The sequence below is a fragment of the Nannospalax galili genome, unplaced genomic scaffold (assembly GCF_000622305.1).
Source record: "Nannospalax galili isolate Female #2095 unplaced genomic scaffold, S.galili_v1.0 scaffold1013, whole genome shotgun sequence".
Lineage (NCBI taxonomy): Eukaryota > Metazoa > Chordata > Mammalia > Rodentia > Spalacidae > Nannospalax > Nannospalax galili.
In genome coordinates, this window is record NW_008333410.1 from 270941 (window position 1) to 290458 (window position 19518).

Genomic DNA, 19518 nt, shown 5'->3' on the forward strand with positions numbered 1-19518 from the left:
TCCAGTAAAAAATTTCCTTCTATGAAGAAAAGATTGGGGCCTATGTAAACATCCCACTGACAGCTCCCAATGAGTTATTTTAGCCTAGTATTAGCACCTGCCTGACAGGCCAGCATTCCACGCTCAATAACAAATCAGATGCTTTTGTGGCAGGGGAACTCTGCCACGGCAGCAATACATTTTTAGGAAGGAATCCTTCTTTCCCCTTGTTTTCAATTGAATATGGCTGTTGGAATCTTCCTTCTATTTTTTCAAGCTGACTCGCTATACCTTCCCGGGTTCACTTTTTTATGGTACCTGTCAAGCTCCATGGGTGACAGAAGACAGAACCTTGATAATCAGTTTGGGTTGGGGTAAGGAGTGTTCAAGTAGGCTAGTAGGCACTGTGAGATAAACAGGTAGATTTCCTGATTGCAGAGAAGGTAAATGTAATGGCAAAGTAGCAAGGCAGATGGAGGACCCATCCCTGGGATGCCAGATGACCTTGATCTTTAAAAATACTTGTGACAAAAATCCACTGAGGTCGGCAAGATTTGATTTTCTTTCCTTCTCTCTCTCTCTCTCTCTCTCTCTCTCTCTCTCTCTCTCTCTCTCTCTCTCCTTTCTTAAGGCATCCTGCCTATATAAATGTCACCACAAAAAATATCTCAAGAGCAGTTTTCCCGACACCCTGTTGGTGTGTACTTGTCTGTGTGCGGGAGCTGTGTTTGGCTAGGGCTTGGTCTACCCGGGGCACACTGTGTCTGCTGTGTCCCTGCTTGCCGACCAGGAGTGATTTAGATACGTTGAACATTAATAGATTTCTTTAAGTGCTCAAATGCAACTTTGGAAAATTACCTGCAAGCTCCAACTGATCTTTCAACTTTGAAAGTGAAGAATTACTTGAGGAATTCTTGTGGTTTCTTTGTCATTGAGTGAGAGCCCAGCCCGCTACTGTGGAGACAAGCCTTCCCGAGGTTGCCTACAAAGGGCAGTGTTCCAGTGTGTTCTCTCCTGGAGTGTGCTTCAGCCGCTCAGCACTTCCTGTTTATTCAAACATCTTTTTTACCACTCGGCAAACCCCCGCTTCACAGAAACAGGCAGTACTCATCCACAGCAAGAAGACAGACAGACGGAAAGGCAAAGGCGGAGGGTGCGAGCTCACTCCGACAAACTCTTCATTTTCTCTGTAAGTGTCCAGAGGAAAAAAACAAAAGAACATTTTCAATGGGTTAAACTTTTAAACTAGGGATCTTTGCTTGCGCAGACAGTCTGTGAAGGGCAAAATGAGATGTTTTAAGTTGTTTACTGCCTTCTCTTCCTCCTCCCTCCCCTCTCCATTTAAGCTGTTTTTGTTTGTTTGTTTGTTTGTTTGTTTGTTTTTCATCCTAGAGATTTCAGAGGACGGAATTCTGCTAACTCCTTGCTAATTCTCTCTTCATTTAAAAATGTTGCTTTGGCTCAGATCAGGAAGAATCAGCCGGTGTTGTCAGACAGTTTTGCAGGCTGATGTAGGTTGCAACTTTCCCTCTCTTATTGTGACACTGCGTGGTGCAGCCTTCTGTTTTCTTCCTGTTATCTCAAGTCCCGAGAGAGGGTGGGGACAGTGCCTGTGACACTCTGCAGAATTGTCCTCAGAGGTTGGCATCACGACACCATCATCGTGGACGAATCGGTCTTGATAATATTTGTACCAATTTCATGCCAATAAAAGTCAGACTGCTGAAACACGCACGGTCATTATCTCATTCATATTACTACTGTTTAAACGGAGCTGGCTACAAAAGGAAAAGGAAAGCCTGCCTCGCTTTCTGTGATGGTTGTTAACTTTGATACTGTGTTCTCTTCTGACCATTCTGACTGTGGTAATTAGGATGGCAGGGAAGCCCTAGGACTTGGACTGGCAGAGCCATACAACTCCTAGGTTCCTTCAGTAGAAATGACTTTCAAACACATGGTTTAAGTCTTTTAAAAAAGGTTCCACCTTTTCCTGCCTCTGTTCCACCTTCTGGCCTCTCTCCTCTCTCTGCACACTCTTAACCCTGAACCCCAGCTTCACCATAATTGGCAAGCCAGGTGCTAATTTTTTTAAAACTATGTACTGATCAGGGAATAGACAGGAAGTGGAAAGTTGGTTCTTTTGATCTTAGGAAAATTGTTATTATTCTGAGCTTTGTTGGTTTAAATATCCTTAAACTTTAGTGTTTCAAACAGTACCTATTAGGCTAGGAAATAAATATAATCTTTGTAGTGATTCAAACCCTCTAACGGGAGAAACATCTACACAAGTAAGTTTTTGTCCATGTGTGTATTGCACACATGTGTATTGGGATGGATTTTTTTAATTTTCAGAAGTTGTTCTGCTTTTCAAGAAAAAAAATGATGTTTGTGACCGCCTTAAGGACAATTTGTTTAACAGTAGGGGTAATTGCAGAGAAAATGGAAAGAGTGAGTGGGGCTATTTACTCAGATGTTAGTGTAGGTGTGGGGGCCGAGCTCAGTGTGGGAACAGTGGGCTGCTTGTCTTGCTATCTCAGTCTGTTTGATGACCATCAAATTTCCCAGCTCGCTGGTTTTGTTTTTTCTGGATGGCATGTTTGATTATTTATCAGAAGGGAAAGGGAGGAGGTGAGGCAAATAAACATGTGACCAGCATCTGTTTTGTTTTCCATTCCAAAAGCCGTGCCCTTTACCAGATACACAGAAAATAATAAATGCATTGTTTTAGGATAAAAGGAAATTATACATGTCTTTTTAAATTTTTTTAAGGCAAATGTGTTAACCCTTCAGACTCAGGAGCCTTTTTTTCCTTCTTCATCTATGAATTTGCAAGGCTTTGTGGGGGGAAAAATGAATTTATTGTAGTAGATGGTTTTATAGGACAGGGTTTCCCAGGATTAGTGGTTCAGTATTTGAAATGTGTAGATACCTTAGCTCTGCCTGCCTCAGTGGTAATATAAGGTAGCATGGTGTGATATGGCTTACATTAATAGAAACTCCACTGTACTAACCACTGGCTATTTCAGTGAAAGCTGTATTTTTACCTGTATATTTATTTACTTATTTATCAAGTATGTATTTATTTTGTCTTGTACTGGGGATTGAACCTAGAACTTCCTACGTACAAGGCAAATTGCTAGTGAGCTATATCCCCAGTTTGTGTTTTGTCTTTTAGACCTCAACTGTGAGCAACTCAGCTAAAGGAAAATGTACCAGAGTGTCTGTGACTAGTGTAAAACATAGTTTAATAGCAGCCAATATTTTGCTCCTCCCTTAAAGAGTGTCAGGTGCTGTCAGAGAAAATGCCTACTTGTAACTCTGTGTCCATCAAACATACCTTCTAGCTGGGGATGGTTAAGTGCTTGACTAGCATACATAAGGCCCTGGGTTCAACTCTCAGGACTGCAAAATAATGCATATATAAATACATGTATGTATACATATATCTATACATATATATATTATATAGTCTCATATAATGTAATACTAGTCTTGGTAATATATAATGTTTTTCACAGTCTTACAGATTATTAATCTTCTTAGAAGTCCTCGTGAGACCAAGGGAAAGGCTCAAATCTACATTTAATGTAGATTTAAAACTAAGCAAGCTGTAATTATCTTACTATCCCTCACTGTATTCTTTCAGTTCTCAGGTGGGTTTGGCAGGGCTGCATGTAGACAGTCTTCCTGCCTAGGTCCACCGCTGACACCCTCTTTAGAAAAGGGAACAGGATTCCCAAAGGGGCACCCTTACTCAGGAACACCCTACCATAGGGATGTGCATGGTCCTAGCCTGGTGAGTGGCCCAGGCGGATCCAGTCCTATAAATCACAGCTGAAATCTGTGTGTTTGTCTATAGTGTTTGGGAATGTGAATTGAAAATATGCACACAGAGGGATTCCCTCTCCCTTGACTATATAAGGGAAGAGTACAGCGGAGTTCAGATACAGCATGGTTTCCACCCGGCTGGGCCTGCCTGAGGTTGGGGGTCGGCTTTGCTCCTGGGAGGGCAACAGTGGGAACAGTAACCTGCTGCCTCCTCCCTTGTCATCTTGGGTGCTCCACAAAGGCCATTGGGTTGGAAAATCATACTCTATACTTCTGCAGAGCCTTTTGTCTGTAGATATCAAAGTGCCTGACTAATAAGAACTTGTTAGTACTCAGACCGCCCTTGGGACATGGACAGCCTAAGAAGACTCCATTTTTGAGGTGGGAAAATGTCCTGTTGTTAAAATAGTTTCCAGTTTCCAGTGTGTCTGTATTGAATGTTGAGGCTGGACCTGCCCAGCGGGTGACTGGGAGGGGTTGAGAATCATTTTTCCTCTGCGTATAGGTCACCTCACTAAAAAGTGTTTTGCCATGAAGAAATGGGCCTAGAAAGTGTAGCTAGTTTGTGATGTTGATGGTGGTGGAAGGGGCAGGCAGTAAGAACTGGTCCTGCTAAATTTTCATCTATTTACAGTCAAAGTTAGGATGTTTTTGTGGGTTTTTTGTTGTTTTGTTGTTACTGTTTTTAATATTTGGCAGAGGCTAAATACCTTGGGTTTTTATTTCTTTCACTTTAACTTAGAATGATGGCAATTTAACTTCCATTTAAAAAAGAAATCAAGTTAGTGTGTTCTTTGTGAAGAAACAGACACTGTTTCTTGGCTATGCAAAGTAAGTCACAAGTTGCTCTGTAGTTGCTGTGGGTGAAAGATTTGAACCTTTTCATTCACCCTGGATGTTTTGAGTGGCTCTGAAGCCTTGCGCTACCCTGGGCCTCCTCCTTGTGACTCCTAAGCACAGGGTAAAAAATTATTCAAGCACCATGTGCTGTTCTGAGCCTCATGTGGACAACTTTTCCAGAAGTTTCCAGACGCTAGTGCTGTTATTTAGGTTATTTGGTTCCTAATAATGTTTGTTGGAGCCTGAATGTACAAATTAGATTTGAAAAATCTCTACATTTAACAAGTGATTCTTAGAGGACTGACTGATTCCAGTGTGCTTTAGGAAATGTGTCTCTTCAGCATGTTGACACTGTCATGTATAGGTGATGGTATTCTGCTTGACTTTTTGCCATTTTTTAAAACTCAGCCATCCCTTTTCCTGTCTTATGCCATGAGCTTTTTATGCTCGTAATCAATAACCATTTATAAAGCACTTTTTAAAACAGTGAATGAATACTTAATGGTTGGCAAAATCTAGCCTATGTACTTTACCTGTATTAATTCTGATGAAGGGTCTGTAATTTCTTCCCATTCCTGCTGATGAAGAAGCTAAGGCATAGCAAGGTTACATAGCTTTCCCAAATCCACACAACTAGCCAGGGGCAGAGTGGGACTGTACAGTAGGACTTCAGGTCCAGGTACACTGACTAGCACCTTATATGCTTCTTATAGAGAGATGCTAATGTTTTGTGAAACAAAGTTGCACATTTTTAGACTTTCTGTGATTCTCTCAGGGTCAGTAATTTCCCCAAATTCCCAAGAAAGCATTATTTCTTCATGCTTGGAAACCCAAGTTCCACCTTATGCTAAACTGTGGTTACTGGGAGTTCCTAAGACCATCCTCAGTCTTTGAACATAACTGTGGGCACAGCTGTGCATTAGATAAGCACATTTTTATTTTGTTCCTTCTTTTTTGTCATTTCAAACAGGGTCTAACTCTGTAGTACAGCTGTATAACCCTAACCCTAAAGTTGACCCTCCTACCTAGTCTTTGAGTGCTAAGCCACTCTTACCAGGTTTTTTGTGTGTGCTAAGATTCTGTTTTAATTTAATTATGTATATATGTGTTTGAAAGAGTGTGTGATTGTGCAGTTGAGTGCAGTGCCCACCAAGGACAGAAAAAGGCATCTGGTCAGTTGCGAGCTGCCTGGTTTGGGTGCTGGGAACCGAACTTGGGTCTTGTGCAACAGAAGTACATACTAGGAGCCATCTTTCCAGACCTGCCTGCTTTGTTTTTAATTCCTTCTTAAAGAAAGTTCTTTTTAATTCTTTGATGACCCCTCCCCAGAAGTCTGTTTTTTGTTTTTTTGGTTTTTTTTTTTTCTCTTTCTGTCTTCTACATCCACCATAAGGATAGAGCCCTTTGGACAAAAAAAAAGAAAAAGTTCACTATGCTTTTGAGCTGGTGGGGAGGGGTATCACAGTGGTAGAAATCTGTGAAGCCTAGTTTCCATTCCCAACACTGGGAAAGGGGAGCGAGGGAGGTAAAGAGGAGAAAAAGAAGGGAGGGAGGGAGAGAAGGAAGGAAAAGCTAATTGTCTTTGAGTTTAGCTTAAATTAATGGAATATATTCTCTTTTTTTATATTTTAATGTAGTGTGTGTGTGTGTGTGTGTGTGTGTGTGGTGTATCTGTGTGTATCTAGAAGCCAGAAATTGATGCCAAGTATCATTCTTGATCACTTTCCACCTTATTTTTTGAGACAGGGTCTCTCACTGAACCTGAAGCTCACCAGTTAGCTAGAATGACTGGCCAGGCTCTGTGAATCCTGTCTCTCCCCTCCCCTAAGCACTACGTGCCACCATGCCCCCTTTTATAGAGTTTCTAGAGGTCCAAACTCAGGTCCTCATGTTTACATGGCAGGCACATTATTGACTGAGCCATTGCCCCATCCTCAATAACATGTCTTGATTTTTCTTAAAGACTTTTCATGCCAAGCATGAAAAAGTAGCTCTATTTACATGTCAATGGAAGGATTCCACATCCATGCATTGTGGGGTATAGACCACTTCAGGATGTGTGATTCTTGCAGGATCATAAAAGGATTCTCTCTGGCATGTCACCTTAGCCACATCATGTATTGATATGAGGCAGTTTAGAACCAACCCAGACATGGAACTGGCATCCAGTGACTGGGGAGCTGATGCCCCTAATTCTTCATGAGGCTTCCCCGTCAGCACTGTCGCCTCCCTCTCTGTGGGCAGTCACTTCTGCCACACTGTCCCCAAATCACTGGCTGAAAGGTATCTTGGCTTTCTACTAACTATATACATTCTTGTGTGTGTGCAATATGGCGGCAGTTTCCATCACTATCGTTGCTAACCAGGTACTCAACTGAGAACTTTACAGTTTCACCTCTGTCTCAGCTTTGTCATCTGTTAATTGTAAGTCCGTAGTGCTTAGTGCTTTTCTGGTGAAAATACTCAAAAATGTCCAGTTGTTTTAGTGTTGTTGTCATTGTTGCTGTTCTTGTCGTTGTTGTTTGGGGGATCAGATGGATAGCCCAGGCTGGTCTTAAAGTTTTTATATAGCTGAGGATAACCTTGAGCTTCTGGTCCTTGTGCTGGAATTCCTGGCAGATACCACACCATGCCTGGTTTATGTGGTGCTGGGAGTCAAATCCAGGGCTTCATACATGCTAGACAAGGACTTTACCAATGAGCTACATCCCCAGCCCAACTTAAAAATTTTTTTGATTTATTTTTATTTTGTATGTATGTGTGATTTGCCTACATGCATGTAAGTGCACCCAAGCCATGTAATGCCTATAGAGGTCAGAAGAGGGTGTTGGATCCCCTAGAACTGGCATGTCCACCTCAACTTTTTAAATCTTCTTCTTTGTCCCTAATGACCAAGGCTCAGAATAATTTGAAGAATGCAGCTATTTAAGAATTCCTACCACCTCCACCCTATATATGCATCAGTTTGTATGTGTGTGTGTATTTATGTATATGTGTACATTTTTTACATTTATATGTAATTATAACAGAATGTGAGAATATACAGAAAAACCAGGGCTGAGCTGAGGAGATGGCTCAGTGAATAGTCTGCCATACAAGCATGAGGACCTGAGTTCGGATCTTCTCAAAACCCACATAAAGCGGAACACACTAGTGAGCATCTGTAATTCCAGCACTCCTGTGGTGAGATGTGATGCAGAGACAAGAAAATCCCTGTGAGTTCATGAGCCAGCTAGCCTGGTATACTCAGTGGAAAGACAGCAGGGTCCCTCTGTCAAGGTGGGAAGCGGGGCTGATGCCAAAGTTGTCTGACCTCCAAATGTGGGCCATGACACACAAGTACCCACACTCAGTCAACATGAACACACACACACAATTGAAAATAAAAATAAAGACCAGGGCAGGAAATCCTTTGTTCCTGAATGCCAGGCCAGGTGGATACAGAAGAGTGGATCAGAGTTAAAGGAAGGTACAGCATAAGACACAGGTGTCCAAGTGCAGGGGTTGCTGCTGGACTTCAGGGAAATTAGCAACCAAAAATCTGTGGTCTCTGGCTTGGAAGATGGTTTAATTTGTAAAGTGCTTATGAGAAACCTGTTTTCAATGCCTATAATCCACATTAAAACAATAAAATCTCCCTGGGCTTCATGGCACATTCTTGTAACATCAGCCCTGGAGAGGCAAAGACAGGAGGATCCCGGGGGTTCATTGACCTGGTAGCCTAGCCTGTTTAGTGAGGCTAGGCTGTTCAGGCCAGTGTGAGACCACAAAAAGGTGGATGGTGCCTAAAAGGAGGTTGGCCTCTGACCTCTATACATGTACACACACATGTGCACACACATACCATGCATATGTACACCCCCACCCCCACCCCCCGCCAAGCTTGGTCTCTTAGCTCTATCTTTCCGTTACTGCCTTAGGAAAGATTCCTTTTCTAAAAAATCATTCGGCTTAGTTAAACCATGAAATAGGCAACTTGTCCCTATTGGGGTTTGAAGAAGATGTGGCGATCAAGAGATAATGACCACATCTGTGTCTCCAGAGCCGATGACTGGAGTGAGAGAGCCAGAGAGGGGAACATAGTGAGAAGGGACACAGGATCAGCTGGGCTTGAGAGGGCCTTCCTGTCTGCCTGCTTGGGGGTTACTGTCACAGCAGCAGAATCCAGACTGTTAAAGGGATCAGAGCAGTTCTTGTCCCTTGGTTCTGGGTGTATCAGGGACCCTTGTTGCTTGCTGGAACTGGCTTGTGAACAAGGTTGTTAAGGAGTTAGAATAGAGGTGGAGGAGCAACTTGGGTACCTGATAACTGTTGGCAGAGAGTAGGGAGATTATTTCTGCCAGTGTGACCATCACTCTAAGAATCCTGGGAATGGGTAGATGGACTGAAAAAAGCAAGTCTTTTTCTGTGGAGGAAAAGAGGGGACATCCAATGATGTATTACCATGCCAAGGCCATCCCTTGTTCTGGAGACAAAGGGATTCAGGGTTATTACTGCATTGACTCACTGGGACCTCACATTCTTCTCCCTGGATTTCAGACCACTGGCATCTTTGGGCTAGTCAGTGACCTTGCTACAAAGTGCATATCAAATTCTCCTGAGACAATGTTTGTTTTTGTTTTTCTTTCTTGCCACTCAGTGTACTTGTGACCTTGAACGAGTCACTCAACTTCACATTCTTTGTTTTTCTACTTTGAATCAAGAATTATAGAACTTTCCCTTCCTCCCCTGGGCGTTGTTGGGAACAGGCGATAAAACAGTAAGGGGGAAGGAACCAGCTCAGTGCCTGGAGTGTGATGCACAGTTTGGGATGTTGTTTTTATTTCAGTGCTTGCCCTGATAGTCAAAACTGCTCCTCGTTTCCTAGGGTGTGTTTTGTTGTTTGTTTCTGTGGTGTTGGGGGTGGAACTCAGGGCTCGGGGCCTTGTGCAGCCTAAGCAAGGACTTAATCGCTGAGCTATATACTCTCAGCCCCTTTAAAGTGCTACTCAGACATAATCGTTGCTTATTTTCAGTAACCTCTTTAAGAAGCACAAGTGACTGGCTAGGGGAACATTCATTTGGTTTTTTGTTTTGTTTTGTTTTCTGTTTCTGGCAAAACTTTTTCATTATTGGTCTTGTTTGGGTTGCTGTTTTCTTCCTAGCTTCTTTTCATTATTTTCTGTCTCTGCTAGAATTTTGCCACTGAAATATTTTCACTCTTTGTTTTTTTTTGTTTTTTCTGTAGTCAGGGGTGGGTTCAAACTTTAGGCAAGAGAAAGAAGGTACCTTGGGAAGACAAAGCCTTCACAGGTGTTAGTTGCTTCTTAGGGTATCCCGAGTATGTGTGACTTATGCTACAAAAAGAAATCGCATGTCACTGTGTGTGTGTGTGTGTGTGTGTGTGTGTGTGTGTGTGTGTGTGTGTGTGTTTAGGTTTGGTGTTTGTTTTGAGTAAGAACTAGGCCTGGTATTTCTAGTCAAATCACAGAAAGCCCATGCTTTCTAGCATAATTCTAACTAGACTCCTCTTCGAGCTTCCACATTAACAAATCTGAATCTGAGGCCCCAAAAGACATGAATCTTTATTACTCATAGTGAACTGTTGGGAGGCAACCTCATAAAAGGCATTTGTGGAAAACAGGGGGTTAATAGTGAGTTATAGATCCTTTGACTGATATCCTCATATGTGACCTCTGTATTTCCTGCCATGAACACCTAAGAAGGACTGATTTATCCAGATACTTATTTTTAACACAGTCTAGACTTTAACAAGAGGAAAGCAGTATGTGGTACAACATCTACACTCATATTTATTCATTTATTACCTTGTTTAGTAAATATTTTGATTGTATGTATTTGTGGTGTCTGTATATGGAAAAGAAGGTGTACACTTTTTCATGTGTGTCTATGGAGGTCTGAAATTGATATCATGTGTCTTCCTCAGTGAGTCTCCAGACCTTATTTGTTGCGTGGCATGCACTTTACTGACTGAACCATCTCCCTAACCCCCAAAGCTCATGTTATAGATGGATCCTAATAAATTTGAGTCTTGCTGTGCTTCACCATGGTGACCATATTGCCCACCCAGCAGACTCAGCCCCCAGGCTGTGATCTTGTCCTGTTCCTTTGAGACTGGGGCTCATCTCAGCAGGCTGGGGCTTGGGCAGTGCTGGGATGGACTCTTTCCAAAGACAACTCAGGTGCCTGAACCTTGGCAGGAGTGACTCAGAGTCTGGCCCTGGCTCTGGTAAGGAGCAGCCAGCCAGTGCTCCAACAAGGTGGTTATAGGGCCTTGTGTTCATAGGAGTAGGAGGGAGAATGGGCTGGCCTTTTCCTTTCTTTCTGTCTCTTGTAAGAGACTTCAAACAGGCTTCCTGTTTATTGCCATTAAATTTATTTCATTCAGTTTTGTAAGAGGATTCCAGATTGCCTTTTTTTTTTTTTTTTTTTTAAAGTCTCAGAAGTACCTTCTGGGTGCCTTCTAAATAAAAAGGGTTAGTCATAATTTCTGATGAATATAGGCTATGATGACCCCTGCCACTCCCCAGGTCACCTTTGGGGGTGTGTGCTGGCAAATGAGGGCTTGCAGTGACAGCTTGAGGGAGCCGTTCTGTTCCCCACCATTGCCTTGCTTCTAGAAAATATGGAAAGAGGGGCTGGAGAGATGGCTTAGTGGTTGAGAGCACTTATAGCTCTTGTAGAGGACCTGGGTTTGGTTCCCAGCACCCACATGGTGACTAACACCCATCCTTTACTCCAATTCCAGGGATCCAACACCCTCTTTCAGCCTCCACAGACACCTGGCACGCACAGGTGCACTTCCATACGTGCCAGGCAAAGTATTCACACGCATACAGTAAAAATAAATATATAAAGGAAGACACAAATATCACTGGCCATTTTCCATTATAATAAAATATGCTCTAATAAATAGCCAGCAAACAAGCAACAAAATAAAGCTATCAGCCATTCTGCTCATGCCTTTAGGGGGGCTTGCTAAATTGTGATGGGAAAAAAAAGTGAGGGGCATACATAATTATCACAGTTGTGCCAACCATTCTGTGGTGACTTAATCAGTATAAAATCAAGTCAGTCCAGTTGGTAAAACCCAGCATGGGAAGGTCCAGGGAAGAAGTATAGGTTAGTTGGGATGAGAGAGTGGTCCAGGGACTAGAGGTCCTCATGGCCTCCCATTTCTGGAGCTGTGTACATGGGGTAACACTGCCTATGTCCCTGCAACCCCATCCTCTTCTATCAGTAGAATGGTAATGGAAAAACGGAATTTTGACACTTAAGTCTCTGCCCTTTTTGACTTATATCTGAAAAGGTTTTGGAATGCTGCAGAGGAGTTCTATCCTGGGTTTTCATCATGTCTGTCTTCACACTGTCCTTCTCATCCCATTTTCAAAGACTGGGGAGCATTTTAGGAAACACGTACAGGATGTTCTGTGTATAATGCAGTGCTGAAGTATGCTCTGAAATCTTGAGGTACTTGCCCCAGCAGCTATCCCAGGACCCTGAGGAAGACCATGCTGAGAGAATCTTTCCTTTTCAGGAAACCGAGGCACAGCCAGTGCCCTAGTTAATCTTGAGCTGCACTCTGCTTTCCCTGTTTCTGAGGTTTGAGTGCACTTGACTGACTACCAGTGGCTGTTTAGAGTCTATATCTGAGTATCATACAGTAGAACAACCAGTAACTGTTGAGGGGTCTCTGAGATATTTTCTGATGTTTGCCTGTCACCTCAGACTTGTGGGGAGAACATTTTGTTTTCATTTAGGACACCAGTAATGGAACTTCATGGTTTGCTATGGAGCCTTCTTTCCCTGTGTGTCTAATATTTACATAATTGTCAGCATTATTAGCTTTCCTTGGAGATCTAATATTTTCCACAATCACTAGAATGCCTGTGTGAGATCAGCTTACTCTCCCTGTGGTAACCAAAGACTCCAATTATAATAATGCATCATCATTTTTTTTTTAAATTCAGTTTGGAGAGGCTGAGGAGATAGTTCGGTTAGTAAAGTGAGTGCCACACATGCATAAGGACTTGAGTTCTATTCCGCAGAGCCCACATAAAAAGCTGGGCAAGGTGGCATGCTGGAGAGGCAGAGACAGGAGGATCCCTGGGGCCTGCTGGCCAGCTAGGCTGACCGAATAGGTGAGCTCCAGGTCCAGTGAGGGATTCTATCTCACAATAAAGTAGACTCACCAATCAAATTACTTCATAACAGAAGCAAAGCTTTTAACCATTTTCTAATGTTAAATAAAGTGTTTACAAGAGAATTAAAAAACTAACAATTACTTCACATCTTTGTGGTAAATTATGTATTGAATTAGTGATGTCCCATACAGGTGGGAAGAGATAATGTGGCAAGATTCATGACCAATCTACATAACCTCCCTTTAGAAGATGAGGAATGAGAATTAGGGTAACTAGGAAACACTGCCTGACTTCTGTTTACCCAGGTGGATAACTATCACCCTTACATGCTATAACAATTACTATCTCTGCTATTTGAAATAAAATATTTTTTCTTAGGGGCTGGAGAGATGGCTTAGCAGTTAAGAGTACTTAGCTGCTCTTGCAGAGGACCCAGGTTTGATTCCCAGCACCCACGTGGTGACTAACAACCGTCTGTAATTCCAGTTCCAGGGGATCTGGTGCCTTCCTCTGACTGCCTTAAGCATGGCATGATACTTACACACATGCAGGCAATACACTCATACACATAAAATAAAAATAATAAATTTTTTAAAAGTGGAAAGCCGGGTGTGGTGGCACACTCCTTTAATCCCAGTACTCAGGAGGCAGAGTCAGGCAGATCTCTTTGAGTTCAAAGCCAGCCTGGTCCACATAGTGAGTTCCAGGCTAGCTGGGGCTACAGGGAGACCCTGTCTCAAAAAGACCAAAAAAAAAAGAAAGAAAGAAAGAAAGAAAGAAAGAAAGAAAAGAAAGAAAGAAAGAAAGAAAGAAAGAAAGAAAGAAAGAAAGAAAGAAAGAAAGAAAAAAGTGGAGTGGGTAAGGCACCTGATGTAAACCTCTGGGCTCCACACACATGTACATTTCACACCGCACACACTAGGGTAAAAACGGTCTCTCTCTCTCTCTCTCTCTCTCTCTCTCTCTCTCTCTCTCTCACACACACACACACATACACACTCACTCACGAATCCAGTTTGGAAAGTTTATTGCCTCAGAATGCTGCTGATGGTGTAGGCACTCTAAGCCATTGCTGTTTTTTTGTGTTCTTTCCAGTCTTGCCAGTGGAGCTCTCTGGTGGAGATGGGGTTTTCCCTTCACACTCAGAGCCAGGCTGCCTGGTTTTCATGATTTTGTGTGTTGATCCTGGGTCCCATACATGCTCAGCAAACACTCTGCAAGCAAGCCTCATCCCTAGGCCTTCTTACTTACAAACAAAATAGACACAGATTTGAAACAGGTTTTCTGTAACTTTCTCAGAGTCGCCTTGAACTTGTTCTCAAGGCTAGTCCTACCTTAGCCTGTAGTTTGGATTACAAACCTACACCAACCAGCAAGGCCTCACACTGGTCAGTGGTTATAAATTACCTGAGGGAAGATGCACAGACTTAGAGTTTGCATCAGGTTTTTGATGGATTTGGTAGAGAAGTGCATGGATGTATTTCTTCTCGTAGCCCAGTTCCTTTTAAAAAAAAATACAGAATTGGTTTTGAGCTTAAGGAACAGCTAATTCATAATGCCCTTGCCTGTTAGCCAAACTCACATTATCTTATCTTGGACTTGGAGAATTTATTTTTGAAAGGTGTTTTTTTGTTTTGTTTTGTTTTGGCTTTTTTTTTTTCCTTATTTTTTGTTTTGTTTTGTTTTGTTTTGTTTTGTTTTGTTTTGAGGCAAGGTCTCCCTGTAGCCACAGCTGTCCTGAATTCACAATGTAGACCAGGCTGACCTCAGTCTCATAGAGATCCGCCTGCCTGTGACTCCCCAGTGCTGCGATTAAAGGCATGTGCCCCTACACGTGGCTAAAAGGTATATTTTATGAAATTCTGCCCAAACTCAGAATAACAACAAAAATAAACAAGAAAGTATTGTGAGATCTCAGAATAAGAGCAAACTAAGATAGGGGTTGCCAATCTCGTTTATAAATGGCTGTGTGGAAAGAAGGAACCTTAAATGAAAAATTGTCTGCATGAGAGTGGACTTTAGGAATGTCTAAGGAGTATTTTCTTTTTAAAAATATTTTATTTATTATTTTTATTTTATGTGTATGAGTGTATTGCCTGCATGTATGTAAGTGAACCTGTGTCATACAATGCCTATGGAGATCAGAAGAGGTTGTCGGATGCCCTGGAACTGGAGTTATGGACAGTTGTTAGCTGCCATATGGGTGCTGGGATTCAAACCTGGGTCTTCTGCAAGAGCCATCTCTCCAGCCCTTGGAATATTTTCTTGATTGCTAATTGATGTAAAAGGGTCCAATCCACTTTGTTTGGTGCATTCCTGTGCAGGTGGGCAGTGTAAGAAAGCTAGCCACACCTGAGCCTGGGAGCAAGCCAGTAAGCAATGTTCTTCCTCCATGATCTCTGCTTCAGTCCCTGCCTTGGCTTCCCTGGTTGATGATCTGTAAGATGAAACAAACCCTTCCTCTCCAAGTCACTTTAGGTCATGGGGTTTACCACAGCAACAGAAAGTAAAATAGGACAGGCTATATAGGGATTTACTACTGAAATTTGAATTCCGTGTCACTTTCACATGTTGCAAGATCTTTTGATTTTCCCACACACATTTGAATGAGTAAAATCCCTGTCTATCTTAATGGGCTCAACAGAACAGATGATAGACCAAATTTGGTCTACAGGCTATAATGTGTGGGCCTATGACCCCAAACTTTCCAGTTGGTAATATTTTTAGAGGACCTGCATGTGTCAGGCTCTCAGAGACCTGTCACTAAGCGTGCTATGTGAAATCTTCTCTAAAAGTTTCCTTTCTTTCTTCCAGCTTGCTTTTATATGTGTGTGCTTGCTAGAACCGTATTTTATGTAAACACATTTGTGTTTCTTTAAAAGTGGTAAACATGTTTTTGAGTACCGGCTACCTTGATAAACTTGCTAAACATAGAATTACCTAGCCTCTCAAACCTAAGCACCTGCTATGACTTGAGACGCAAATAGCTCAAAAGTTGTAAACATGCTTATGTAAAACATCATTTGTAAGAAGCAGATGGCACTAGCTAACTTAGAAAGTAAAGGCATTGATGAGGATGGATTCATCTTGAATCAATAGAATGGAAGGTATATCGCAAATGCCCCAGTTCTGTGTTACGATGCAAATACAGCCTGGAAAAGCAGCAACCCATCCCTCAGTTTGCAGGCTCTGTGGACCTAGGCATCTCTGATTCCTTGTGCAGTTGGGGGCTTAGAGGAGAGTCAAGGAAAAGGGGCACCTAGGCCATCCACTTAGGTGAAGGTGTTGCAGATCTGCCCCCCCCCCGCCCTCATTTTCTCTAAGTTCACAGAGCTGTTTCCAAGTGCCTGGCTTTATCAGTTGCCTCTGGTGGGTGGCACCCTCCAGTTGATCTTTATTGTAACCTGATCTAATGCTCAAAATGCAGCACAGAGTCATCCAGTGCCAGGCAATTGTCACATCTTTTATAAAGGAAGTGTTGATTCAACCCAGCCCAGGAAGAGCCACCAAAAGTAAAAAGTCTCCAGAGATGGGACTGGGCCTTTTAAGTTATTTACATTAGCACTTGGCCTGGAACATGAGCCAGAGGCGATCCTTGCTGTAAAAGAGAAGTTCTTTCATTTATTCATTTCCTTGCACATGAGTGCTTTGCTTCTTCCTCTTGCCCTCCCTCACCCATTCTCTCCTCTCCATCCCTCTCTCATATATACACGAAACACATATCTAAGTATTTAGGCTATATCCGGTGAATCTAGCTTTATCTTTCAACAGTGCATATAAGTCTTTTCTCCAGTTGTTGTGACATTGTCACAGAAGTAAGACTCATCCTTTCTCATCTCTTTATGGTACTGGAATAAGGCACTTGGTTTGAGGCAATGAATTGCCTCAATTCAGGCAAACACCTGAATTGCAGGGTATGAATGTACTTTGATACACATCTTAGGTCAAAATGGTTGTCAAGTTCTCCTGTTTGAGAAGCATAATGAACACAAATCTGAGGGTAGTCATTCTGATTTTCCATTTTACAGTAAACATACTAGTAGGCGTTTTTGACGTTTTACAAATAGTAGATGCTAGAGATATAATAATGGATGCAGAAATCCATAATTTCTTTTTGATACAGAGTTTCATGTAGCCTAGGCTGGCTTCAGACTTGCTGTGTAACTAAGGATGACTCTGAACTGGTGATCCTCCTATCTCTGCCTCCCAAGTCCTAGGATTACAGGTATGTGCCATCATACCTAGTAGAATCCATACTCTTAAACTTTAAGGCTTTATCACCTCTTTTGTGTCTGCTAACTTAAAATCTAGATTGTAGGGGCTGGAGAGATGGCTTAGTGGTTAAGAGTACTGGCTGCTCTTGCAGAGGACCTGAGTTCAATTCTCAATACCCACATGGCAGCTAACAACCATCCTAACTCCAGTCACAGGGGGTCCAACATCCCTTTCTGACCTCCGTGGGCATTGCATGACATGGGTGCACTTACTTACATGTAGGGAATACACTGATACACATAAAAATAATAAAATATGAAAAAACACCCTTTTGTGGCTGTTTCCAAAGCCCATTATATATTCAAATCAATTAGGTTTTAAAATTTTTGTTGAAACCTGATCTGAGTTTTAAGTTTATTTTTCTGAAGGTGACACTTTTCCTTACCTTTACTAACAGTTTTATAAAGCCAGGGAATTATTGTGGAATCATTTATAACAATTTCACACTCAAATGATGTATTCGCTACACCTCTGCAGTCTCTTCATCCAGAATACTCAAAATTCTTTTTCTTGTTTTGTCTCATTGCAGACTAAACCTCAGATCCCATTTTGTGTACCACTATCTTGTGTGGTTCCTTGTTCAGTAGGTTCACTGAGCGTATAAGTCCGTATACCCCATGTTGGGTCTGAAAAAGACATCACTGGGGCTGGCAAGATACTTTAATAGGTAAAAGCATTTGCTACGTAGGCCTGATGACCTGAGATCAATCCCCAGAACCTACATAAAGGTAGAAGGAGAGAACCAACTCCATACAATTGTCCTCTGATCTCCACATGTGCACATTCACACATCATACAAATACTAATTTTCAAAAAGATATCATCTAGGACTAGGCTTGATGGTGCACGCCTTTAATACCAGCACTTGAGAGGCAGAGGCAGGTGGATCTCTGTAAGATTGAGGCCAGCCTGTTCTACATAGTGAATTCTAGACCAACTGGGGCTTCAGGGAGACCCTGTCTCAAAAAGAGAAAAAAGACATCTCCATATATCACCTTTTTCCTCCTTCAAACGAATTTAAGTCTGAAGATTCTTACAGCTAACTTTGAATATACCATCACTTCATAGAGCCCAGTCAGTAAACACAGCCTGCAAAGGAAACAGATCTACACTCTACTGTCTTTGGCTAACATGTATGTATAAGCATGCACTCATGAGACTTGTCATGTGTAAATGATTTTTCATAGACACATTATCTTCCTTTTGGCTGAAGTGAGGATTTGGCTGTATAGGTTCTTGAGACTTCAGTTGTTTAAAGACTGCAGTGTATTCTCCCAGGATTAGGTAAAGCCAGGGAAATTCCTGCAGTTTTGGTTTCCCTTGTGGTGCTGCATGTAGGTGGTCTTTCTCATGTTCCTGTTTTCCTCTGAACCACGTCCTCATGTCAGCAACAGTCCCACTGTCTGCTTTTCTGTCTCACAGGTGGAGACCCCTCTTCAGGTAAGCCTTTTACCCTGGGAATTCTTACAGTAGCACTGGCAATATAGAACAGTTTCCTGTCCTGTATGAAAAAGCCTCCAAGCTTCCTGTGCAGTAGCTAAGGGAATGTGGATGGTAGGAGAGGCGTCTGCTCCCGCAGGCACCTTGCACGGGGGACTATTTTTCTTATATGATATAAATGAAATCTTCACTCTGCCCACTTTTCCACCTACGCATGTACTGAGCGTCTCCAAGGAGACGAGGAAACCCAGAGTCCAGCGATGGTGGATCCTCCACCAGACAGCAGGCTGGAGTCTCAGGCAACTCTCCCAGGCGTCTGGCCTTCCAGCTGCCCCTCTCAGACGGCCTCCTTTCCGGGCAGGCTTTCTGAAATGTGTCTCTCCCTTTCCAGGCGAAGGAGCCAGGGTGCTGCTTCCGACACCTTGGAGTGAGGTCGGTAGCAGGAGCCCCACCTGGGAGAGGAGGGCAGATGCAGTCAGGTGGTAGGAGAGGCAGGCCCCACTTCTCCAGCCCTCATCACTTCAGTGCTTCTGTTTGTTTGCCCTTCTTTGTACCCCTTAGACACAGAGGCACTACTCAATCAGACCAAGTGTCTTAAAAATATGCCTTATATGGCGGGTGTGGTGGCACACGCCTGTAATCCCAGCACTTGGGAGGCAGAGGCAGGCGGATCTTTGTGAGTTTGAGGCCAGCCTGGTCTACATAGTGAGTTCCAGGACAGCTGGGGCTACAGGGAGACCCTGTCTCAAAAAGACCCCCTCCCAAAAAAATGCCTTATAGAAATACAGTTAGTTGCTCCTTGCCCTCCTAGGTCGATTAGTTGCCAGGGACTATGAGCATCTCGCAAAATGTCCTGTAATGGTGGTGGGTCATCTGACCTCTTGATCAAGGAAGCCAAGGAGACCCCACCAGATGGACTTGAACTAGTGTCCAGTCTATAAAGAGGAGGGTCAACACGGAGGAATCATTTCCTCCATGCTTCCAAGAGAAGCCAACAATGGTCGAGCAGGAC

At 42.8% G+C, this 19518-nt stretch overlaps 1 protein-coding gene across 7 annotated transcripts in view; it reads left to right on the forward strand.

The window, feature by feature from the left end:
- The window catches only part of Foxp1 (forkhead box P1), a 425908-nt gene that overhangs the window by 245341 nt on the left and 161049 nt on the right, over positions 1–19518 (forward strand). Inside the window, exon 1 of one of the 7 annotated variants that reach the window (XM_017796950.2) lies at positions 1043–1168. The exons of the other annotated variants lie outside the window; for them this stretch is intronic. The gene's annotated coding sequence lies outside the window, so the exon portion shown is untranslated. Of the gene's footprint in view, positions 1–1042; positions 1169–19518 lie in introns of those variants that run through there. 7 annotated transcript variants of the gene reach the window in all.